This window comes from Barbus barbus, assembly GCF_936440315.1.
Source record: "Barbus barbus genome assembly, chromosome: 32".
Classification (NCBI taxonomy): Eukaryota; Metazoa; Chordata; class Actinopteri; order Cypriniformes; family Cyprinidae; genus Barbus; species Barbus barbus.
In genome coordinates, this window is record NC_136760.1 from 2882317 (window position 1) to 2909268 (window position 26952).

General features: G+C 38.0%; 1 pseudogene across 1 annotated transcript in view; it reads left to right on the plus strand.

Annotated features, from left to right (window-relative positions):
* The window catches only part of LOC306852278 (dynein axonemal heavy chain 9-like), a 77455-nt pseudogene that overhangs the window by 12255 nt on the left and 38248 nt on the right, over positions 1–26952 (plus strand). The window contains exons 17-35 of the transcript in view: positions 119–235; positions 761–891; positions 1448–1574; positions 1845–1997; positions 3353–3478; positions 4270–4510; positions 5901–6061; positions 7695–7851; positions 9216–9320; positions 13357–13514; positions 14462–14599; positions 16133–16420; positions 21780–21990; positions 22067–22194; positions 22358–22470; positions 23411–23545; positions 24890–25064; positions 25198–25385; positions 26822–26924. The product of the transcript in view is annotated as a dynein axonemal heavy chain 9-like (transcript). The remainder of the gene's footprint in view (positions 1–118; positions 236–760; positions 892–1447; positions 1575–1844; positions 1998–3352; positions 3479–4269; positions 4511–5900; positions 6062–7694; positions 7852–9215; positions 9321–13356; positions 13515–14461; positions 14600–16132; positions 16421–21779; positions 21991–22066; positions 22195–22357; positions 22471–23410; positions 23546–24889; positions 25065–25197; positions 25386–26821; positions 26925–26952) is intronic.

Here is a 26952-nt window from a genome sequence, read left to right on the forward strand (position 1 = left end):
TTTATAACTTTAAGATTGTTTTTATGTCTAAATGCACTAAACAGACAAGTTCAGTTTTTTAAAAAATGCATCTTGAGACCTAGCTTTTTTTTTTTTTTTTTTTTTTTTTGATGAACAGGTGCTGCCGGAGAAGTGGAATAACATGAAGAAGCAGACGGTGTTGGTGAATCGGCATGTTGCTCCGCTGCAGGCTGGCGAGGTGGCTAACCTGCGCAGGAAATGCGCTGCATTCGATGTGGAGCAACACACCTTGAGTGATCTTTACTCACATTCTTTGTATAATATTTTCTGCTTTTATATAATACTGAAATATAATGTGAAGCAATCCGAAAATTCATAAATGATTCTTAGCTTGTTTTGTAGCCAAAATAAAAATGCATCACATAAAATTAATCGACATTAATAATCAATGTTACATTATCAATAATCAATAATTTTTTGCAGGAATGTACTAAATTTGCAGGAATGTACTAAAGGCATACTAAAGATAAATTGTGAAACACACATCTGAGATATTTTAATGGAGAGCCGCTCAGATTCAGGGAGCATCTTGTCCTGCCCTCTGGCACTGTGTTCATAGATCTAGATGAGAGATGAAAATGTCGATCGTATGCGTTTGGCCGAAAACATTTGGATAATTACCACTGGGCGCCTGTGGCCAGACGCGCAGATGTTCCTCAGAATGTCAGAGGTTGTTTTGGGTTTTTCTCTCTGGCAGATGAAGTTGTTTCGACTCATTCTCTTATGAATGTCTCCACAGGACTCCAAACGCTTCGATGGTATTGATACTGATTTCAAAGAGCTGACGCACGGCACCAGTAAAACACCTAACGTTGTGGAGGCCACCAATAAACCTGGGCTCTACGACAAACTGGAGGACATTCAGCGCAGGTCTGCAGCTGCTTTGTGGATTTATGTGTTTGTCTGATTTACTCAACTTCCTCTCTGCAACTTTAAGGAATAGTTCACTGCAAATTTAGTCATTATTTAATCGCCCTTATGTTGTTCCAGCCCCAAATGTTTTCAACTATTACACTAACTATAAAGTTTTAATAGTCGCTCTACACTGCAAAAAATATTAATTAATAATCATTTTCTTCCTCAGTACTTTTGTCTTGTTTTCCAGTACAAATATCTAAACATTCTTAAATCAGTAAGATACATTTACTTGAGAAGCAAAATGCATCAAAATGTTGTTTAAAACAAGAACAAATATTCATTCAAATGGTTTTTTCAGACACTTTTGCCAGATATTTTTTCTTGTTGTTAATTTCGTACTTAATTGATAAATTTTTCAGAAAACAAGACTGAATATCTGATGTCATTTTGCTTCTCTAAATGTATTTTGATTTAACACACATGAAATGCTTCAGTGTGCCGTGATGCTTGCGCTAAAGCGATTATCTCTCAGATTCAGAGTGTGACCATCATTCACCTGTTCTTGCAGATTGTCTCTTTGTGAAAAATACCTGGCAGAGTATCTGGACACCAAGCGCTTGGCCTTCCCACGCTTCTACCTCATCTCCTCTGCTGACCTGCTGGACATCCTGTCCAGTGGCACTGACCCTCACCAGGTATATCTGCACACAGACCATCACATAAACACATAAAATCACATGTTTATGTGCCTAAAATCATTTAGCATGAAGTATACAGTGCTTATGGCCAAACTGCATTGCAGCGCTTCCATTATTTGTCTTTTACACCCACTGGATGGCAGTGTTGATTGCGGTTTCTTAAGTTGTCTTGAAGGCACACTGCAAGTTTTCCATATGTCACATTACGACGAAATTGAACTGAAATAGCAGCTGTGCAGTTGTGAAGCCGTACATTTCTTCCCTCAGGTTCAGAAGCATCTGTCAAAGTTGTTTGACAATATGGCGAAGCTGAAGTTTGAAATGGACGCAGGCGGAAAGCCCACCAAGACGGGGCTTGGCATGTTCAGTAAGGAGGACGAGTACGTTCAGTTCAATGTGCCCTGCGACTGCACCGGCCAGGTACAGCCAGCCTCTGCCTTATTTACCCACAATGCACCGCAAAGTTTTTTTTTGTTCTGCAGCATACCTTGCCTTAAAGGCATTTTAATTAGGAGATTTTCATTTATTTATTGGACGACACATGAAATAGTGATAGTGGTGCATGCTTGGCACATTGTTATAGACATGAAAAATAACTCAAATCATGTGCTTTGTGGAGATGACGTGTGCCCACAGATTTAAACTGAAGATTTATAGTATGGCCACAAGTGATGTCCGGAGAGGATATTTCTCAATATTTGCTTTTAATGACTCTACAAGTTCAAAATATCTTGAAGAAGAAAACACTAATTTGGTTAAGGTATTTAGCTGAGAAAATGATACAAAATACAGTTCCTCACGGAATATGGGTTTATTTTACTACTCAAAAAATGGATAGAAAAACAAAAAGCTTACAGGAAATTAAGCATACATCTAATACGAGAACATAATCCGTTATTAATATTTTGTTTTTGATTACAGCAATCATTCTCCAGGCCAGAACTCAATATGTTTGCACGTTGTGTAATTTGTCATGTTTCATTGCACAAAATCCTTACAAAATTTTTAATAGGTTCAAGGACCAAAATGGATTTTCAAGCGTCAAACAATAAAAGTTTGACGCAGCTTTAAATTGTATTTTATTTTCTTCACATAAATTAGAATGTGTTCTGTTTAATTCTGAACTATAAATAAAGACTAATACATTTTTACAGTGAGTTACAACAACAACAAAAAAAGTAGTTATCTTGTCAGGCATATTTAGAACAAGAGACTCTGTTTAAGGATCACAGTGGAGTCCTAAAATACAATTTTAGTACTATTTAAAAATAGTCAAATTATTATTATTATTTTTTTTTTATCAGTGTTTGCCATGATCCTTCAAACCACTAGCTTTTACCATGATGGCATTTTACCATTTTACCAAGATATCATTTAGCATGGTCACTTAATCTTTTAAATAAAAACCAAAATGTGACATCTTGTCTTTGACCTAGTAAACAAATGTTTGAATAAATGGTGAAGATGTCATTTTCATAGACCGGACATCACTGTTGTCCACTGCTGTACATGAGTCACATCTGCGGTCCAGAATATCATAGACTCAGACAGGCTCTTTCACAGAGAAACACCACTCATGTTTTCTCCAGCACATGTGGATATAAATGTGGTTATGTTGGGAGGATCTGCTGTGGATTAAGGCTCAATCTAATCCGGCTCATGAAGTTTTGCTCCGTCTGTTTACGGATGATTAGTTTATTTCTAGTGGAACCAATGTACAGTATCAGGCTGCTGCCAAACCTCCTCACTTCTGGAACTGTGCAATGCTTGTTCAGGTGGAGGTGTGGCTGAACCGTGTTCTGGACAGCATGAGGGCCACCGTGCGTCATGAGATGACCGAGGCCGTCGCCGCCTATGAGGAGAAGCCCAGGGAGCAGTGGCTGTTCGACTATCCCGCTCAGGTACTGAATTTTCTGTGAATGAGAGAATAATTATGAGGAATTGGAGATATTTCTGGCAGTATTACTATCTATAAGCCCACGGGTCTGCCTGCATGTGCTGCTTACAGAATCAAGCCTCATGAAGGCCTGCTTCTTTGGAGTTCACGTTTTGCTCGATAGCGATGGGGCCGCAGTGGATGTCTGTGTTTAAATCATGGTTATTCATTTTATTCAGTGGGGCTGAAACATTTCAGACCAAATCTGGGATTCAAACTCTCATATAAAAGTTTAACGAATTTGAAAAATGTAAAATGAAGAGATTCTGTAGTATTTCTAGGTCACTTATTAAATGTGACATTGACAGTTTCTTTGTAGCTTCACAAACTGAACAACTAGTATTAGTATAGTTACTAAATACACCTCTTCTCTAATGAAAGTGTTTTAATTTTAATTTTGTTTTAATTCTTTTTTATATTTCTTTGAAAGCTTAGTCAAAAATGTCCAGGTTAAACGACTGGCCTGATGTCATAGTAAAGAAAACAATAATTTTAATTATATTTGAACCCTTTTCGTAAATTTTTAGTAACCCTAAAACCATATGAAACCAATATAAATACAAAGAGTAGATTTAAAAAAAAAAACATGCCACGTGATTTCTTTATCATGGACACAAACATACAGTATCATTGACTCACATGCTGAACCAAATACTGAGACATCCTGACATTCATGTTACTTGTAACTATTGTTATGCTGATCGTGTATTTTGGCCTAGTGCAGAACAGAAATGCGTCATCTGTTCATTTGGATAGGTGGCACTCACCTGTACTCAGATCTGGTGGACGACTGATGTAGGAATGGCGTTCTCCAGACTGGAGGAGGGATATGAGAATGCAATGAAGGAGTACTATAAAAAGCAAGTGAGTCAGTTAAACACCCTCATCACTCATGCTGATCGGCCAGCACACTCCCGGAGACCGGCAGACAGTCATGACCATCTGTACCATTGACATCCACGCCAGAGACGTGGTGGACAAGATCATTCAGCAGAAAGTACCGTCTCATCTTTCCTATTGTCTTGCTCCATCCTTGACACTGAGTTTCCTTCAGATATCTGCAGATGAGTGCATAAGAGAAGATTCAATACTACCTCCATAATCAAAGTCTCAGTTTGCTCCCATGTGATTTGGTCTCATATTTTGGTCACACTCGAAGATGATATGATAGGATAAAAAAAAAAAAGTAAAAAAAAAGAGAAAACTGTTGTTTTGTAATCTACTGCAGGGGGTTTGCAAAACCTTTTAATGTCAGACAGGCTAAAGCATAGTAGTGTAGTAAGATTTATGTTATACAGACAAAATGAAGTAATTGAAATAATTATTCAATATTGTCACTGTACTAAAGCCAAAGCAATTAATATATTATATGGAAAATATTTAGCTTGTATTAAGTAGAATAGTTGTTTTCTCTCCACTATTAGAGTAATGTTAGATGTATAAACATTTCCAATTCAATTAATATCAACTCAAAATGTAATTGTATTATGCTTTTCATAATGAAAATTGTTTTGAAGAAATTACATAGGTATTTATTTAGAATATTTCACATTGCAAAAGAGGAGAGATAAACGCTTAAAAATAAATAAGAAATATTTTGTTCACAAAACTATAGATGTGAATGTAATAAAATAAAATAAATGCAATGAATCTGAATAATTTAAAATGAAATTTTTGGTAACACTTAAAGCCTTTATGTACTGGATAATGCATTATAAAGGTATTCAATAATGTATGTTATAATGCATTATATTTTTTCATAAACAATTGCAACAAAGTTAAAATGCATTATACTTCTTGCAGATTTCTTGTTACATCTGAAATTGTATTTTTATTGCATTAATTGTAATGCACCTTAATAAAAATACTTTCATATGGCATTATACATAAAGGCTTTAAGTAAAACGTTACCTACTTTTTTATTTTCTGATATTGTCCAGGGACTCTCCTAAATGCTTCTAGAATCAGAATTTATTGCAAACGCTTTGCATAAGTCATGTGAATCATCTGAAAACCAATGTGGCCTTCAAAAGACCAAAGTTGAAATGGTTTGAGCTTTGAGGAGTGCATTACAGTGCATGAGGTGAATGCTGCAGCGGATGCAAGAGTTCACTGCAGTGACCAGCACTAGCGTTAGTCATGTGAAAAACCCTGCAGGCGTCTCATAAGAGGATATTCAATACTGCCTCTATTTGCCTCCATAATCCAAGCCTCAATGTGCTCTCATGTGATTGCTCATATTTTGGTCCCATTTGAAAACCCCCGGTTTAGTAGAATAGAAGTCCTGATGAAAGCGCCGTAGAGTGGCTCAGAAGCGCACTAATGTTTTTATCCAGCTCAGGTCTGATATTTTCCTCATGCTAATCCTTCATAATCATCTTCCTCAGGTGGAGAACTCTCAGGCCTTTCTCTGGCTGTCCCAACTGCGTCACCGCTGGGGCGAGAGAGAGAAGCACTGCTTCGCCAACATCTGTGACGCCCAGTTCCTCTATTCATACGAGTATCTGAGCAACACTCCACGATTAGTCATCACGCCACTCACAGACAGGTGAGACGCCAGAAAAACACAGCTTTAGCTTTAGAGTGACTCATTTCCCATCAGATGCCCTTAACGCTAAAGGAATACACCAGGTTGCTCAGGCGGGTCCGTCTCGACCCTTTGAAAGCGTCACAAAGCATAGACGCTGCTGTTTGATAGTCAAATCAATGACAGTGCGCTTTCCTGAACATATGGTCAGTCTCTGAGCTCTGCTGACCGAGTCACACGCCTGCCTTTCATTCACACCGAACCGAGACGATGCAAAAATACAACACCGGGGCACAGATGGCTCCATTAAGATAGAGCGGCCGCTGAACGTCATTCATGTGCACAGATGCTTACTTTATAGTTGTTTTACTTAACCTGTAAATAAGTTTTCCCAAAATAGTTCACTTGTATTTTGCTTAGTTTATGAACAAAATCAGAATGTGAACCTACACAAACAAACACTATACCATTAGACTCGTTTGATAATTTAGCGATCGCAAGACATTATTACACTACTGTTCAACAGTTTGGGAAACTTTTTTTGTTGTTTTTCATTAAACTGATCAAAGGTGACAGTAAAGGCATTTATAATCTTACAAAAGATTTCTATTTCAAATAAATGCTGTTCTAAAATGTGACGGTTTCTACAAATTCTTTTTGATGTTTTCAACATTGATAGTAATCAGAAATATTTCTTGAGCAGCAAATCAGCATATTAGAATGATTTCTGAAGGACTGGATTAATGATGCTGAAAATTTAGCTTTGGTCTCAGCAATAAATGACAGTTTTACTACTGTGTATATTCACATAGAAAACTATTTTAAATTGTAATAATATTTCACAATTTTTACTGTTCTTTGATCAAATAAATGCAGCCTTGGTGAGCATTTCCTTTCAAAAACAAACAAATCTTATCGATCCCATACTTTTGAACTGTAATGTATGATTTACTTTTTGGATAATATACTACTGACATAACTCATGATGTGTCTTTAAATACATGTCGTCATATACAGTAGTAACTAAACTAATTTAACTGACTCATAAGCATCATTCGTTAGGGTTTTGACTTTCTGAAAAAAAAAAAAAAAAACACTACATAAGAGTCATTTGTTCATTTGGAGTCCACTGGATCTACTGTAGGGTTTTGATTTAGAATAAAGATCCGGCTCATAAGAGTCAGCCTGTTCTGATCGTATTGTACATTTTCGATTCACTAAAGAGGAACAGCATTAGATTATTCTTCCTGAACCTGCAGAGGATGTTAATTCAGGAGCATTGTCTGTTTGTGTAAATCACATAAAACAGTGCCATCCTCACCTATTAATGCAAATTATCTTCACTGAAGGACTCTTCAGCGGTAAAGGCTTGCCAAATAGCCTTACTTAAACACATAAAACCCCTCCGTTCTGTACACAGGCCATCAGCAAATACGCCAAACTCAGTGTTAAAGGTAAGGTAAAACCTGATCCATTTAGCAGAGCTCCATCTCTCAGAATTGAGCAGTTTGCTCAGGCTGATCACATCAGAAGCACACTGTAATAGCAGGACTTTAGCCGCTGGCAAATGCTTGAATTTGAGGAAGTCTGTATTTATGTGATTGAACATTTGTGTTTGTTTTGCTGAAGTGTGTTTTTCTCGACTCAAACGCAGGTGTTACATCACTCTGACGCAGTCGCTGCATCTCATTATGAGTGGAGCCCCAGCCGGTCCGGCCGGCACCGGGAAGACCGAGACCACCAAGGACCTGGGCCGGGCCCTCGGCATCATGGTCTACGTCTTCAACTGCTCTGAGCAGATGGACTACAAGGTGATGAGAACATCACGACTCTACACGCTCCTGGGCTTTTCTTTATTGGGTTGTGTTATGCATTTGCCAGATCTTACTGATATGGGTTATGCTTCATCAAATATGAGACAAACTTCATCAAATATGAGACCAATTCAAAAGCAGCTCAACTGAAGACAATTTTAAAAATGGATTCAGTTCAGCTCAATAAGTGTTCAGTAAGTGGCAGTGTAAAAAGTATTCAGTAAATGTAAAATCCATAATTTATGAAAACAAAGTCAGTTCAGCTGTAAAGCAGCTCTAGAAGGCAATAGTTCATTTTTCAGATCAATTCAGTTTCATTCTCGTCCAATAGTGTCGGTGCAGTTAAATCAATAATGCAGTATTACTGAATATGAAGTGTCCTTTAAAACCTGAAATATAATGATAGGATTTCATCATGTCATGTGTGTTTTCTGTCAGCTGTTTAGAGTGAGAACTAGAACAAATTTGCAAATGAATCACTCAAATCTTGCTATATGAGCTGAAGTGGTTCATGATTCAGTTTGGACAGTTCACTCACAGGCTGAATTATTTGCAGTGGTTTCTCACGCAGCTGGATACTTTATAAGACAGAGAACAAAAAGTAGTGATGAAGTGATTTATAGCTACAATGCACTGTATAAAACTTGCAAATCTATTATATTGTTTATTAGCAACAAAGGAACTCCTTATTGCTTACGAACGACTCGGGTAAAGACAATTATACAATCCATTTGTCTATAATAATGTTAGGACATGCTCCCGGTAAGAATAGTACGGTGGATTGCTGTTCCCAACACAATCAGTCTCGTTTTGATCAGAACAGCTTCTAATCAAGTTCACAGCGAGCTCTTAACTCCAAACTCACTCTACACCTCACCTGATCCCATCTTTCATCTCATGAGCGATTTCTTAACGTACTTCTCCCATCGCGGGCTCTAGCAGATTAGTAAAGCTCTAATGGCCGGCTTTATTTACATCTGAAGCCATGTCAGTATTCAGGCCTCATCTGCACTCTATATAATAGTGTTCTTCTGCTGCGACTGCAGAGAACAGAAGACAGACACCCGCAATCAATCTCCGGTCATCTCATCACGTCTTTGCCAGCGCTGCAAACACACACACAGAGTGTTTAGAATATGAATGCGGGTTTGCAAATGCTGCTCATCCATCCAGAAAACTTCTGCTTAGCATTTGTTGTTCTTGTTTATAAGCTGGAATTTCAGCGGAGCAGGAACCGTGAGCTCGTTTCTAGAAAACAAAAGATGCCTGCATAATTTCACATGCTTCTGTTTGTTGCGATTGATGCTTTCCAGCGATGCACACGTAACTCTGCCTTCTCTCGCTCGATCTGTCTTTTTCAGTCGTGTGGCAACATCTACAAAGGCCTGGCGCAGACTGGAGCCTGGGGCTGCTTCGACGAGTTCAACAGGATCTCGGTGGAGGTGCTTTCAGTGGTGGTGGTGCAGGTGAGTGACTTACACCCTGATGTATAAACAACAGCATAAACCCAATTTATGCCATTGGCTTAGAAACCTGGAAACTAATGCTGTTTTTTTTTTTTATTACATAATGCACCAGTTAAATAATCAAATGAATTGCAAAATAATCACACATCAGTATGGGCTAAGAAACGTTTTAAAGTAGCTTTAGAAAGAAATATTTAGATTCTTATATATATACCCCTAAAGAAGGCTTGATCCCCCCTGATGGACGTCGAAACAAGATGTAGTAGCCTAAAAAGTAACCCATGCATAAAATGGAGATTTATTTGTAAATATGAAGATGCATTTCTGTAGCTGACATTACCTGAGAGATTGAAGTAAATGCACAATATCACACAACTTGAGCAAGAGAGCTGATTTTTTCCTGAATATCTGCCTGAATGCAAATGTGATATTGATTTAGCAAGAGAGTTCAATAAACAGTAAATTAATAGCGTTGCATTTTAGACACAATGTTGTCAATATTATCTGTTTTTGAGCAATTTTGTTAAGGAAAATATTACCTATAAAACCCTAGCAGAACTGTTTGTGAAATTTATCAAAACAATATTCAGTACAACAGTAGAAATACTGTGTCTAAACTATGTCTAACTACTCTAACTAACTACAGGTATTGGGGAGAAACTGTACTCTTGCTGGTGTGGTATTACTGAAATATATCATATCATATAAATATATGGGTAATTGTTTTGCGCTTGAATTTGAATCTTGAATTTTAGACTCATAAAACTGCATTCTAATAGGCTTGTCAGTCATCCTGCATCAGGTTCATCAGCTACTGCATCAATGTAAGATGATGGACAGGTCTGGATGGGGTGGCTGCATTAAGAGCCTTCACTTTTTGAATGCATTATTTTAATCGCACAAAATTAAACTGTTAAATCGACAGCCCTACTTGGAATGCAACCAGGGAAAGTTTTTGCCTAAAAATAAAGATATAATGCATCAGGAAAACACTGCATGAGAAAAACCCAGCCTTTGTGCTTCACTCAACAGTTACATCAGCTGCTTATATGTCACATCCTCTTATAATGCTGTGACATCTGCTGTTTTCTATTGAGATTTTATGCCTTGCAATTCAGAGTTTACGCAAGGATGCGGCAGCACTGCAGACGCACATACTGTAGACGAATGAATCATCTTCATAACGCTGGCAGACGTAATTTGCTCACAATAGCTATTATGTTGAAGATGATGATGGGCATGATTATAAAGAGTTTGTGTAGCTGCTCATTCATCTTGAGATGCTTTTTTTTGTGATACAGTGCGACGGGTTTTAATGGCCAATTCCTGAAAAGGTGCACTTGTTCCTTTGAAAGCGAGAAAGACTTGTCTGAAATGTCAGGACATTGAAAAGGTGTGATAAATAATGAATTACCTTTTCTTTTGTGGTGTTTTCAGAGAGCAGGTGTCACGAAGAACAATTTACAGTGAATCAGAACATCATAGTAATGATAGCGAGGCGTTTGTCAGGCCGTCTGACAGGAAGCGACTGCCATTTAGCCTTATCCTTTTTAAGTAGGAGGATATTTCGCTGGAATATAGTCCATTCAAATTTTATTCTCACAAAGACAGATAGGAACAATTTTCCATTTGGTTAAGCTAAAACAAACAGAAGGGCCTCCAGACGTATCAATATTGAGACAAATTAACCAGCTCCAGCTTTCACCTCACCGCCGCTCACCATGGGAGGGAAACCAAATATCAGGCACTTTGTTTTCATCTTTTCATTAATTACGAACAACGAGGCTGTTGTCAAGCCGGGCAATTCATGGAATAGGAAAAATGATCATTCTGTCCTCATTTACTCACTCTCATGTTGCTCCAAATCTGTATTGATGCACATGATGGTTAGAAAAATGTCCACACAGTGGAATTGAATGGGGACCAGGACGAAAAACATCCTAACAAATAAGTTCATTGAACTTCAAGTCAATTTTACTAGTATTTTTGAAAAGGTCCTTTTCACACATGATCTCTTAAAGGGATAGTTCACCCAAAAATGAAAATTCTGTCATCATTTACTCACCCTCTAGTAGTTCCAAACATGTATGAATGTCTTTGTTCTGCTGAACACAAAGGAAGATACTCTGAAGAATGTGGGAAACAGAGCAGTTCTGGGGCACAATTGACTTCCATAGTATTTTTTTTTTCCTACTATGGAAGTCAATGGCACCCCAAAACAGCCTGGTTACAAACTCTCTTCAAAATATCTTCCTTTGTGTTCAGCAGAACAAAGAAATGAATACATGTTTGGAACTACTAGAGGGTGAGTAAATGATGACAGAATTTTCATTTTTGGGTGAACTATCCCTTTAACAGTAATTGACCATGAATTCACCAGTTAACACTGTATGTGTGAAAGACGCTATAGTCACCATTCACACCATTCATTGTTTGGAAAACAGCAGCTTGGACATTCTGGTAAACATCTGCTTTTGAGTTCAACAGAACAAAGTCAGTCAGATAAATAAAGATAACTAAATTTTTTTTAAGTTTTTGAGTACCCAAACCCTTTAATATTTACAAGTAATTTCCACTCTTGTGTCCCGGTCACCCTCTTAATGAACGCCTGTGCGTGGCTTAGCTGCTGTGCTATAGAACAGCATGCAAAATTCATGAAGGCAGTGTATAGTGTGAGGTTTGGAGTTCACGTAAGGCCATGGCAGAGTAAAACCTCTTATCTTATTCCATCAGCTCTCAGCAATATCTGAATCACTCTTAATATTATATGTCAGTGTTTATCTGCTAGCAGCCTGAACTCTATCCGACTGTGTCTTCAGTGCTGCGAGCGGCTGAATCATTGCTGCTTCAGACACTAAACCCGTCCTCACGCGCTGTTGACAAGTTAACCCTTCGCTGTAATCCAATTAGATTTTTTTTAAATATCGCTTCATAAAATATTCCATTAAAGCACAACCTGCCTGTATCTTGATCTAGCATTCGTGCTTCCCATTCCTCTCTCTCCACACTGACCAGTCGCTAATATGAATTTGTAATATAAAATTCAATTTGATTATTTCATCAAGGTCGGTGGAGGGAGTGAAAGGATCAAGGATTTGTCCGTTTAAACACATTTACGTCCTAGTAAGACATGCCTCTTGTACTGTAGGCTGTAAATGATTTCACTTCTCAATGGCCTTGCTTCTGGAAGGATTTTTCACATTGATATTCTCTAAAGGGATTTATAAAATTCTTAAAACAAGACTTTAAGCCATTAACCAAACAACTCTGCATTTCTAGAAAAGTCGCTTTGATTTGCCAAAAAAAAAAAAAAAAAATCATCAAAATACTCAAATTAATTCTTCATGAAACATGCAGTAATGATAATAGTAATACACTTTTAAATATATATATATATATATTTTTTTTTTTTTTTTTTTTTTTTTTTGATTAGAAATATAAAAAATATAAAAAGCCATTTTCTTTTTTGTAGTTGATATACAGTATGTACATTAGATTTTTAACGTTTTTCCCATTAATTTTATTTGCATTCTCTACATTTATCATTTTCCGTTTCTTCTCTTCTTGCCATTTTTATGTTTGTTACTTTATGCTCAGTGTTGTAAGATTTTATCTGATTTTATGTATGTACAGTATATGCAAAAAAGTTTTTTTTAATTTATTGCAAAACATCCCAACATGTACAGAAACAGAAAGTCACAGACTAACTTGTTTACATTGTAATGCTTGATTTTAGCAAGCAGTTTCTGCTGAGCTCCTTTGCCTCAGTTTGGCTTTTTCAAGCTAACATTGACTTCTCTGATAAACAAGTGTCTTTATCAGATGTTTAAATCATCGCTAACAATCTCAGAGCTCATGGTTGGTCTCTCTTAAAGGTTTATTTTTATTAAGTGAATGATATTTTGACATCGAGCTCCCTGTTGTGCTCTTTGTGCTCTTTTGTGTTGATTTATTCCCTCTTTCTCATTGGTGTTTAAGTGCAACTAACACATTCTGTTTCATTTACCTTTTATATTGCTGACATGTGATCCATCAGGTCAAAAGTATTCAAGATGCCATTCGAGACAAAAAGAAGAGGTTTAACTTCATGGGCGAGGATGTGAACCTGGTCCCGTCGGTGGGCATCTTTATCACCATGAACCCAGGCTACGCCGGCAGAACTGAGTTACCAGAAAACCTCAAGGCTCTCTTCAGGTGCATTTCATTAGGTGCCATTTGCTCTTAAAGGGGAATTCTGCCATTTTAAAAATCGACATCTGCATCCTGGTTTATAAGGAGATTGGATGCACCTGTGCTTCTTCATAACAGATTAAAATGATTTTTTGCATTTCAAACAATAAATAACTTTTTTCCCATTAGATCTATTTTCCTCTGTAGGATCAGCATTCACAAACACATTTTAATTTGACCGCCTATAGTTTATTTGTGGCTGCCTACTCATAAACATAATACATATTCATAAACATCAAGCTCTCAAACACACATGAGCTGCATTTCCAGCCAGGTGTTGTTCTCCATCAGATGAACACTTACAACTAATGCAGATTATGTTAATTACCATAAATGTTTTTTTTTTTTCTGATGTGATGCCTTTTTATTATTATATGATTTATTTGTATGGTATCAGTGCCATTAGGAGACCAGAAAGATGGTCAAAAGTTATGAAAATAGATGAGAACTAAAAGTACATACAGTATTATCACTGTATGATATTCAAAAATAAATAGGTTGCACTTTATGCTGATAGTCCACTTGAGACAGTCTACCAACTACAAGTTACATGTCAACTAGTAGTCATTATAGTATTAGTAGTCAATCTTCTTAATATCTGCTAACACTTTATTTTAATGTACATTCTACTGATTGTAAGAAACTTTGCAAGTACATGTCAACGTATTCTACTAACCCGAACCCTAACCTAACAGTTGACTAATGCTCTAATGAGAGTTAGTTGACTTATAATGTCTAAAGTGGACTGTCAAAAAGAGGTGTTAGCAACAAATGTTTTAGTGCTGGAATAAGTGTGCAAATACATTTCTATAGTCGGTTACTGTAAAACAGACTGTATGTAAGCGTGACTTGATCTGCATGTATGCTGCATTTGATTCAGTCATGATTCGTGTTTCGTTGTGTTTCCGTAGGCCGTGTGCGATGGTAGTGCCAGATTTCGGGCTCATCTGTGAGATCATGCTAGTGGCTGAGGGTTTCCTTCGAGGCTCGACTTCTGGCCAGAAAGTTCATCACTTTATCAGCTGTGCAAGGAGCTGCTTTCCAAACAGGTTTAAACGTCTCACACTATCGCTCCAATGCAGTTAGCAGCTGTGTCACATAAAGGATTCGACTCGTTAAGCCAGAGCAGTTTTCCGAGCCATCTGTTTATCTGTTATTGTGATTTTATTTGATTGCGATGTTATGAGACTCCCAATTGCTTTCTAATAAAAAGGTTGTCAATCCCGCTATCATACTGCGGTTACTCTATAAATAGTTTTATGTACATCTGATACAGACTGCGAAAGTGAGAAATCAAAGCCTTTATAATTCACAGCGTTTCAGCTGCAGTAGCTGCTCTCTGTCTCTCTCATTGTCGTTCTCTTCTCGTTTTTTGTCAAAACGTGTTTTTCTCAGCATCACTATTACTGGGAACATGCTAATTCATGTTAGTAATGTGCTAATTCATGCTAGCCGTGTGCTAAACATGGTATAATTGTGTTAAAATGCTAGCAACATGCTAAAAATGCTAAACATTTTAGAATCACAGTGCTAAAAATGCTAGCAACATTCTAATTCATGCTAGCCATGTATTGAACATGTTAGAAACATGCTAGCATAGTGTTAAACATACTAGCAACATGTTAAACATGCTAAATATGTCAGAAACAGGCTAGCATCGTGTTAACATGCTAGATGCATGTTAAAAACATGCTAATGTATGTTAGCAGCAAGGGTTAACCATGTCTTAAAACATACTAGTAAAATCATGTTAGTCATGCTAAATATGAGCTGTTTATCATTTCCGAGGTTGCTCCCTCCGGAGGTCAAATTTGTAGGCTGCATGCACATCAAGGATGTCATATTTAAGAAAAGTAACCACAATAAAATTGATTGTTATTCCTCGTGAGATGTAAAATCTTGTAATTATTTTTTTTTTACTTTGCAATTTAATGGTTATTTTTCTAAAATGAGAGTAAGTATGCAGCCTTCAAATGCTACCTCTGGAGGATGCAACCTCTGAAGTGAGATGCAGCTATGCTAGCAAAATGTTAAACATGCTAATTCATGTTAGCAATGTGCTAAAAGATGTTTGCCATGTGGTAAAACATGGTAGAAACATGCTAGTTTCCAGAGTGCTAAAACTTGCAACCAATATTGTCACGTTATTCTAGTAACATGTTAAAACATGTTAGCACTGTGGTAAATCATGCTAGCAATATGCTACACCATGACAACAATGCGTTAAATCGTTTTAGCAAATTGTAAAAACATGTTATAAGATCCTAGCGATGTGCTAAAACATACAAGAAACATGCTAGCAATGTGCAAAAACATGTTATTTTATTGATTTTCTCTTTCTTCTCTGAGTAAAACCCTCAAACTTAAACCTTTTTGAAGTTATTTTAAACTTTCAGACCTGGCTTTATCAAGCCAACATCAAAGTTTGTCATCAAACGTTCCTCGTCTAGTCAGTGTGTAACAGCGTTTCAGCTGTAGCTGCACTGATTCCACTCTGTTATTCTGTGATTCAACTCAATGATTCTGTGACTGATTCTGTCTGTCTCTCTCTCAGTGTGTTCTTCTGTGTCGTCCTGTTTCAGGATCACTATGACTGGGGCCTCCGGGCCATTAAGTCGGTGCTGGTTGTGGCTGGTTCGCTGAAGAGAGGTGATCCGGGCAGAGCGGAGGATCAGGTGCTGATGAGAGCGCTGAGAGACTTTAACGTCCCTAAGATTGTGACTGACGACATGCCTGTGTTCATGGGCCTGATCGTGGACCTGTTCCCAGCGCTTGACGTGCCCCGCAAACGGGACATGGACTTTGAGAAATTCGTCAAGCAGTCCATGCTGGATCTCAAGCTGCAGGCTGAGGACAACTTTGTGCTGAAGGTGATCTATATACTGATATACTGATCTATCTGTATATTTATTTTAGAAAACTTTTACTTCACTATATTGCATAATATCTTTTTCTCCATTTCATTGCATAAAACTATATCGTTCCTCCTTATTTCAAACTCAAGAATTCGCCGCTCCCTCTGAGATGCAAGATTCTTTCGGATTCTAAGTGATTCTTTCTAATGAACCTGCTAAATCACTTAACAAATCAAACTGAACGATTAATTCGCAAATCAGACTGATCCGATTGCAGCTGTTCTTGAGTGAGTGTAAAGTGAGTGTAGTTGACGGCATGAAAAGTTACTAATGCCGAATTTTAGAATTGAATATTATAAATTAAATCTAGTGTGTTTGCATAGTGTTCCTCTTAATGTTAACACATTTTACCCTGTCACGTCTATACAGTTTATTTTTATACTATTTTTCACCACAAATTTAGTTTTTCTTACTTTTTAAAATACTATATTGTATATTATTTCAAGTACTACTTCCACCACTGATTTTATACTACATTTTATACTCAAAATGCATCCAAAAAAAGAAATTGTATATTATTTTCTGTCCATTGACAAAAATGTCAGTATAATTTGAATCAACCAAGTGTACATGATTGTCAAACGATGTTGATAATTTCAAAATGACCAAACATCGGACAGCCAATGACTTAATGTAATGATTAATCAGCTAAGTGTTGCTGCTGGAGTTGTGTGAGGTGTTTTGAAACAAGTGACATCTCTTGCTTCAGGCTTTCTGTCCTCATCGAGGAGCATTAAATGAAGAAGCTGATCAGAATGCTTTGAGCACTGATGGGAAATTGCTGTCATTTCAGTCCGCTCTCATACTCTGTTCCAGACAGCCTGTCATTTTGTGCACTTTTTGGCAAAGATCTTACACTGGTCCCTTATGAAATTAGCATTGCTTGAGGAGAAACAAAACAACGATTTCAAAATTTACGTCTTCGGACTAGTAATAACCATTGACCTCACGTCAGTTCGTGATTGACAGGCGGCTTCGAGGTTCATCGGGACTCAAAGAATCATCCACTGAACCAGTGCAGTCCTGATCGATGCCTCTCTCGCATTTTTTCTTCAAGTTGCACATTATCTTCCTTTTAGAGCCATAAACCTGCTGTTGTGTTTCAAGCAAATAGACATTAGTGTCAAAGCAGTCTGGAAGTGGATATATTGGACAAATCAAAGATAGCAGGAATTACAGTGTAATAGCGCCTCAGGTGCTGGAGCACAGCTCTAATTCTTAGCATTAGGATGAGCTCTGGATATCAGCTGCTGCGTTCAGCAGAGCCTGGGGAAATAAGTGCAATCTCACACAGGTCAAAGAGCCACAGAAACAACATAACAGCACTCCATCAGCAGAGGCCGGCGCTCCACCGCGTGTTTAACCCCTTCACATTGAGAGGAGACGCGGGTCAGCGTGCTGCGGCCCGTCTGACTCTGCGCTCTTACTGGCTGGAGGACAGGTGCGAGAGGAGGAAGAGGTGCATACTTAAGTAGGACTTTAGCCACATCTCTGATAGACATCTGATCAAAGCAGCAATCAGCAAACCGTCAGAGATGCCAAGGCAGCGCTGAAGAGCCCGACGGGGAGCTGCATCAATGTCATTGATTGAACATGCCATTAGATCCAAGAGGAAAATCTCACACTTCTGCTGCGCTTGGTTCTCAGAGGGAAGCGGCTCACTGTAAAAATGTTTATCATAGTCATAATGCTCCAGCACTCATCTAATTGGGGAGTTTCAACCGCAGTAAAACTACAGTCTGTGTACTTACAATTGTAACGTGTCACTATGAAACGTTCTGTAGTATGTCTGCCAGAGTTTTGGCAGCTACTGTATTTCCTGGAATATAAGTCATGTTTTTATCATCTGAAGCATCTTATGACTTGTATTCTAAATCGAATAATACAATACCTTTAGAGATCAAGCATGCGTATTGTAAGAGAATTGTACGTCAGTGTTTTTTTGTTTGTTTATTTGTTTGTTAGTTTTTTGAAGTTGAGCAGAAAACCGAGAAGTAGTTCGCAAAAGTAGGTTTTTCACATAATCTCAAATATTTAAACAATTTGACTGACTGATGCAAAGATGTTCCGTGTGTATGTGTGAAAAGCAGCAAATTATCCAGTCATTTGCACGCTTGAAAAATGTGCTATTCTTGTCCTTTTATAGCACCACACAGTGGCCAGACGCTGCACTTATTTTTTCTCATGTGACCTCAGATTGAGGTCTTAAATATGCATATTGAGTTTGGTGTAAATATCTCATTCTGTTTAAAAGTTATAGCTGTTTAGGAAAAGTGGCCCCACATGTTCCTCTTGTTCCTTTTGGTGTTCCTATGCATTTTTTTTATTTTTTGGGGATAATATTTATAGGCCTATTCACTCTGCAGAGAATTTTTCTGCAATGGTTTGGTACCGATCGGGTGAACAACATAGAACTAGTTTGTGGACTGACTAATCTTTGAAAATCTTTGAAATTACAATAGGATGTCAGGGCTATGTGCTTGAATACTACCCTAAGTATTTAATTAATGTTTATCTAATACTACTATGTAAGATATCAGAGACTGAATCAGACAAATTTAAGATGCATCAGAACATTGAAACCTGAGGAGCTGGAATGCAGAGAGGCCTTAAGGAAACAGGACGTCTTAAATCAGATTCCTAGCTCCAGCTACTCTGAAGCAAGCAAACTAACCAGCAAGCCTCTTTCACAGAATAGCTTACAACCTTGAGACAAAATAACACTTATTGATAATTCCAATTCAGGAAGGAGACTGTCAAATTTGTTGCAAGCAATCAAGACTGATGGTCACATGTAAACCTGTGATAGAAAATCATGAGCTACAGACTCTCTTGGGCAGGTCTTCCCCCATACAAGACAAAAACAGACTTGAATTCCTTTGTCTAAAGAACATGCCTTCATTCTCCATAGAAATACACAAAGACTTTATTTTTCATATGCACATAAAATCATCCTAAAAGGACATTTCTATGCAGACCCCATATTGTTTGTAACCCACACATTTGACTATCCTTGTTTTAATCACTCATTGTGTATGTCTTGCTTTTAATAAGTATTGAATAGCTTAAGCCGTAAAGGGTAACATTCATGTTTGGTATGTATGAGTTTGAAAATTCATGCTTTAAATGTTTCTTCCAATTAATTATTTGTAAAATGCATCATATTCTGGTTATAGAAATCACATTCAAAAGTATGCTTTGCAAGAGCCTGTAAAGTTCGGACCTCTGACTGAACAGATAACAACGATTTATTAGTGGGGTGGAGAAACAAAGCAATATCCCAAGCAAGGACAGTATGGTCAAGACGTCCAGATGGGACGGTCTGAAAGCTGAGTTTAAAACTCAGGACACCATCAAACTCTCCTCTTCTCTTTTGCCACCCGCGTTTTGACGCTGCTCTTTGAGCATGCTCTGGCCCACGTGCCAGCTGCTACCGCGATGGAAAGAAAACCAACCTAGTCTCGTTACATCCTTTTATTCTTTTACTTTAGTTTCTTTTCTTTCCGTGGAGTTCTAATGTAAGTTTGCTGCAAAGTCCAGCTCCGACTGCACCCGCTTTAAACTTCAACCAGACCAACTCCGCATCCTCAGCCAACGCCCAAGACCTCACTTCAAAGACTACTGATCTCTCAACCAATCAGACACTTCGGGGAACCCCCTTTCCTGCAAGGACGAAGACAAAAGGGATTCCCTTAGCAAAGCAAGCAAGTACCTCCAGATTCTAACTGAATCGGTGCAGTTAATATAAGCCTCATTGAGCCTCATTGAGAAACTCAAAGCGAGGGTTAAATAAGTGATTGATGGTTGTTCAGGTCTATGCAATTGAACATATTGCTATAAACTTGGGATTTCACATTTCCATTCTCTTAAACTCCTCCTTTCCTCACTTTCTCTCTTTCTGCAACGTGTGAATGCTTGTGTTCATGTGTTGGATAAGTTTATGTCTTAGGTTTATATAAATAAAATCTTATTTATATTGAAAAGAGAAGTATCTTGTGTTTTGTGCTTACAAGTTAATGTCTTAATCTTCCGATCTTGTTACTGTGCTATGAAATAGTTTTGGATTTTAATATCCAGTGCAGAGTTTGTTATACGGCTCGTTCAGTGAATCGCCGTAACAGTGATTCTGTTCAAATCCCTATAAAATCATAAATGATTCCCTTTGAGCTAAATTAAACTATTGCTTTAAATTACATATTAATATTACTTTTATTACGTGTCGGGAACAACCAGTTAGAAACATGAGTGATTTACAGTCTCACCATGAGTATGATTTACTAAATGTGACCCTGGAGCACAAAAGCAATCTTAAGTCGCTGGGGTATATTTGTAGCAATAGTCAAAAATACAGAGTATGGGTCAGAATTATCCCCTTTTCTTTTATGCCAAAAATCATTAGGATATTAAGTAAAGATCATGTTGCATGAAGATATTTTGTAAATTTCCTACTGTAAATATATAAAAACTTAATTTTTGATCAGTAATATGCATTGCTAAGAACTTCATTTGGACAACTTTAAAGGCGAATTTCTCCGTATTTTGATTTTTGCACCCTCAGATTCCAGATTTTCAAATAGTTGTATCACAGCCAAATATTGTCCGATCCTAACAAACCATACATCAATGGAAAGCTTATTTATTCTATATATAGCTTTCAGATGATGTAGAAATATTCAATTTCGAAAATTTGTCACTTATGACTGGTTTTGTGGTCCAGGGTCACAAATATAACTGAGAGAATATGACTCAAGAGTCATGCATTAGCAAATCATACTGCTCAGACTGCTCCTTATGCGTTCGATTTGCTAAGAAGAGCAAACCTTATTAATTTGTGCGGTAGATTCAGTTCTGTCTGGTGACGCTAGTGGTGCAGACACTACAAACTTTGCCTTTAAACACATGAAATTTTGAATTGTAATGTTTCCCTAGTATTATTGAGTCTTCACTGTAGGAAACAGAGAACTGTTTCGCATGTGCATTATTAAAACAATACCACAGTGACAGACTGTCTGCTCCTGCGGGACTGCAGATCCACCCGACCCGTTCCCAAAACTGAACTCACACACAGGTTCACTGTCTGCTTGTTTGCCAGAGGTGCCATTAAACAGCACAGAGAAGAGACTTCTCAAACTTTTTGTTTTGAAATGTTTGGCATGAAGTCACAGCGGTGCTGAAAACCACTAGATACTTTGACAAGCCGGATCTGCTGAAACTGCCTTTAGCCATCCCTGCTAGTTTGTCTCTCCTGTGTGCGCTTTATAGCAGAAACACCGAAACAGTCGTGTTCTGAGTGTGATGTGTGTCTGTGTCTCAGGTGGTCCAGCTGGAGGAGCTGCTGGCTGTCCGTCACTCCGTGTTTGTGGTGGGAAACGCCGGCACCGGCAAATCCCAGGTCCTCAAGTCTCTCCACAAGACGTATCAGAATATGAAGCGAGGGGCCATGTGGGCCGACCTCAACCCCAAAGCAGTCACCAACGACGAGCTGTTCGGCATTATAAACCCATCCACGCGCGAGTGGAAGGATGGTGAGGGCCGCTGCCGTTTCCAGTGCTTCCATCACAGCCCAATGCCAGACTCAACACGTGTGCTTTTCCCCCGCAGGCCTGTTTTCTAATATCATGCGTGAGCTGGCCAACATCAGTCACACCGGGCCCAAGTGGATTGTCCTGCATGGTGATATCGATCCGATGTGGATTGAGTCGCTGAACACAGTAATGGATGATAACAAGGTAAAGCAGAGACAGCCAGAACTCCAGCTCAATATCAGCTTTCGCACGCGGCATTCAGATATCTTTATGAAAGAGAGCGCATGAAACCAGCCTCACCTTTATGTGACCTTTAGCTGAGATGACGTGTGTGTGTGTGTGTGTGTGTGTGTGTGTGTGTGTCTAGCTGCTGACACTGGCCAGTAATGAGAGGATTCCTCTGAACCCAAGCATGAGGCTGGTGTTTGTGACCAGTCACCTCCACACTGCTACTCCAGCCACCGTCTCCAGAGCTGGTTAGTGCTCACTCTAACTAACTAACAGTAATGATGCTGCGGATGTTACAGGATATCAAAACACTGCTTCCCCAATATTGAGATTTTTTATTGTTAATCTAGCATTTTTTTCTTTTTTTTAACAAAAAATCATCTCTGTTTAATGTAATATAGTGTTGCATAGGTACTAATCAGACACAGTCATTTAAACATCCACTTTCATATGCCAGATGGAGCATTAGGAATCAGATCAAATCTAATAAAATGATTCACAGATTCTTGCACGTCTTGCATGCATTTTTTATAATAATATAATAATATTAATATTTGTAACATTCCTGTTTTAGTTATTATTATTGATTAATACATGTTATTTATTTGAATATTTTGATTTATTAAAATATTATATATAATATGTAGTTTTAGTTCATTATGTTAATTTTTATGTTTTTTGTGGTATTCGGTGTAAATTGTTTATTGTTATTGTACAGGGTTAAAATTTGGTGTAATATGTTCAAAATATGTAAAAAATATTATTATTATTATTTTATTTTTTTTGCAGATACTTTAATCCAAAGCTATTCAAATTGTATTTGAAATGGACATTTATTTCAGATTTCTCTGGGATTCGAACCCACGACCTTGGTATTGCTTAGCACCATTCTGTACTATTTGATCTACATGATTTTGTTACTGTAATTGAGATCTGAGTGTAGTTATAGCTCAAATTTTGTAATGTACAGTTTAGTGAAGCAAACTACTTTTAAAAGGGTAGCTTGACTTTGCGGTCAAACAATCTCCTCAATTTGAAGCTACAAATGAAAGACTAAAATTGAGTTCAAAACTACAACTTAAGTATCTTCCACAACACTTCCTAGTCTGCATCACACTGAGCCAATAAACAACACCCTGAATGAGATCCAAAACTTTTAATCTCATTATTTTACTGATGTGTCTCCAAACAGGTATTTTGTACATTTAGGCTGGAATCCTCCTGTGTCCAGCTGGATTGACGGGAGCGAAGTCCAGTCAGAGAAGGCCAATCTGACCATTCTGTTTGACAAGTACCTCCCATCATGCCTCGACACGCTCAGGTCAAGGTAGAGTCATTAATGATTCTTGTCGTGACCATATCCATCCAGTTAAAAATCACGTGCCATTTCTGAGTTCTGAGCATAAACACTTGGCTCGTTAATATTAATTATAGGTCCCATAACGGAGAGTTCTAAGATTAAGCAATGTCAGCATGCACTAATTAATATTCATGAACTTTCTATGTGCTTCATGCAGCCTTTACTAGTCTTATTTTGGTATCACTGAGATGCAGTTTTTATTCATTTTTATTTTAGTTTTGATTATTTTAGTACATCAAGTTGAACTAAATTTAAACTATATGATGTTGCCAACTAGCTGAAATACTTTTTATATTTTATTTTTAACATTAGCTGCTTTTCCACCATCGTGCTGAATGGTTCTCTTCTCATAACCGTTCCATTCCGTGCCGATCCGAGCCGGCCGGTACAGTTATGGTTTCATTTTCCACTGCGGGGCTGATAACGGATCTCTTTGGAATGCAATTCAAATGCGTCAGTTGTTGCCATGGTAGCACAAGTGTTTAAATATGATATGAGGTGTAAAAAAACACTGTGTTATGGAAGATGATCAGAAATTTCTTTAGATTTTATTACTAATTTCGGTTTACCTTGCTCAAAATAGCACGCTTAGCAAGAAACTAGCAGCCAGGCAACAGACAAGGGACAGATCCTGAGTGGCTAAGTCACGCACACGCACTCTACCAGTACGGCTCAGCATGGTTTTCTAATTCCGGGCCGAGTACAGTTTGTAATCGTACCGCGCCGTACCAGGCTCATGTGGAAATACAACTGGAACCATTCCTGACAGTTCTTAGAACCGTTCGGCCTGATAGTGTTAAAGTGGCTATTTATTTTATTTCAAGTAACAAAAATGTTCTTTTTTTTAAGAGTTTTAATTTTAATTAACTATAATAACTCTTCATATGATTTTCATGTTAACCAAACCCAAATTAACATGACCAGAGAGGAAAACATCACAATGACAAACATGCCAGACCATTTCCAATCAGCAGCACAAACAAAAACCAGTCCACGTCAGTCCGGCTCAGTTTATTCTACAGCTGCAGAAAAACAGTGAAGAAATGTCCCTCAGCGTTATCCTCATTCAGAAGATATTGATTGACCTGCTGGTGCGTGAGTATGTCCTCCCTTTACAGCACGACTCCGCCAAACTCTTCAGTCAGTATTTATTCACTGAAGTCAGTTTTAATTTGACTTTGAAGAACTCTTTCTGTCTTTGTGAGGGTGAATAAATTTCAGCTTCAGGAAATGCAGCTAGAGCCAAATGTGTATTTTGAAATGTAAATCAGGTGTGTGCGTGTGTTTGTGCTGCTTTCTGTCCTGCTCCAGATTTAAGAAGATCATCCCACTTCCTGAGCAGAGTATGGTCCAGATGCTCTGCTTCCTCCTGGAGTGTCTCCTGATCCCAGAACACACCCCTCCAGACAGCCATAAGGATCTCTACGAGCTCTATTTTGTCTTTGCAGCCGTCTGGGCCTTCGGAGGAACCATGTTCCAGGATCAGGTGGATCTGATGTGACTAAATTACCGACTGAGCCTTAAAGTCACACACACAAACCGCTGTGTATTCTCTTTTCCACATGATTTCATCACGAATAATGACTGTTTTTGTAATGTGTGTGTGTGTTTCGCTGCAGCTGGTGGATTACAGGGTGGAGTTCAGTAAGTGGTGGGTGACAGAGTTCAAAACCGTGAAGTTTCCGGCTCAAGGAACCGTATTCGATTACTACATCGATCCCGAGAGCAAAACATTTGAGCCCTGGTCAAAAATTATTCCCAAATTTGTGATGGATCCTGACATCCCTCTTCAGGTGGGTACTGATGTGTTTGTATGTGTAGTTCTACAAAGTGCAGCAGTCTGACAACAATTACATTGTAAATATTACAGTGTTTCCAATACCACATGGGCAGCTGTGACATCTATATAGTCAGTGACTCCACAGCACTCCTCACATGAAAACATGAAAGTTATTTCAGTCTCTTTTTTTCCTCAATAAAACCGGACAAAATGGTAAACTTTGACCATAAAAACGCTAAAATAATAATGGTTTACTAATAAAGGTAAAAAAAAAATAGAATGATGATGATAAATAAAACATATAAATACTAGAATCATAAAATTCCAAAATACTATAAAAAAAGACAGAGGAAATCCCTCACTGCTCTTGACTAAATAATGTTTTGTTAAATAACTTTAATTCATTTCATTTAAAACACGTTCATATTTTAGAAAATGAATTTAATGTTTGAATCTTTAATGATTTATCTTATCCACCTGTGACCCACCCGCAAATAATCAGAATGCATTTTTTTTTTTACCCGACCCACCTGACCCGCGGATTATCCACAGCGCCCGTGGATATAACCGCTATCCGCTCATCACTATTCCACAATCTTTTTACACACTCTTTCACAGATTGGAGAGCCTCTGCCCATCTTTACTTCTGAGAGACTCTGCCTCTCTAAGACATCACTTTTATATCTAATCGTGTTACATACCTGATGTCAATTAACTTAATTAGTTGCTAGATGTTCTCCCAGCTGAATCTTTTCAAAATGACTTGTTTTTTCAGCCCTTTGTTGCCCCTTTGCCAAATTGTTTGGGACCTGTTGCAGGCATCAAATTTGAAATGAACACATTTAGTGGATAAAAGTGTAAAATTTCTCAGTTTAAACATTTATGTTCTCTTATGTTAAGTTTTATTATAAAATATTGGCTCATGTGATTTGAAACTCTTTTAGTTTTCATTTTATTCAAATTTAAAAAAACATTTCCCAACATTTCTGGAATTCGGATTGTGAACAAAAAATTATTTTTGATATTTACGGTTATTTTTTTTTGACCCAATTACAATTGAGCCCCTGAAAATGGGGAAACTGTGTATAAAAATGGTTGTAACTCCTAAGCATTTTATGTTATATTTTTGTTCAACCCCTTGAATTAAAGCTTAAAGTCTGTACTTTAATTTCATTTTAATTATATTCTGGTAACATACAGAGCTGAAATTCTGAAAATTGTGTCAGTGTCCAAATATATATGGACCTAACTGTGTATTGGTTGAGATGGTCCAGTTGCAGGGCGGTCACTGCATGCGGTGTGTCTACTGTTGGTTTGCAGAGTCTCTGGTTTGTCTGTTAGATGTGAGATGAGCTGAGAGCAGCTGAAGTCAGTGTATCTGTGAGCCGCAGTGGCTTTAGCGCAGATGCACCGCGCATACAGAGCGTGTTTGTGTGTGACTGACGAATGCCGTGTCCTCTCAGGTACGACAGGAGCAAGCTGCAGCTGAAGGAGATTCACAATGTGCAGTACGTGTCCTGCATGAACCCGACGGCCGGCAGCTTCACCATCAACCCTCGCCTGCAGGTACTGATATCAGAGAGATTCTACAGCA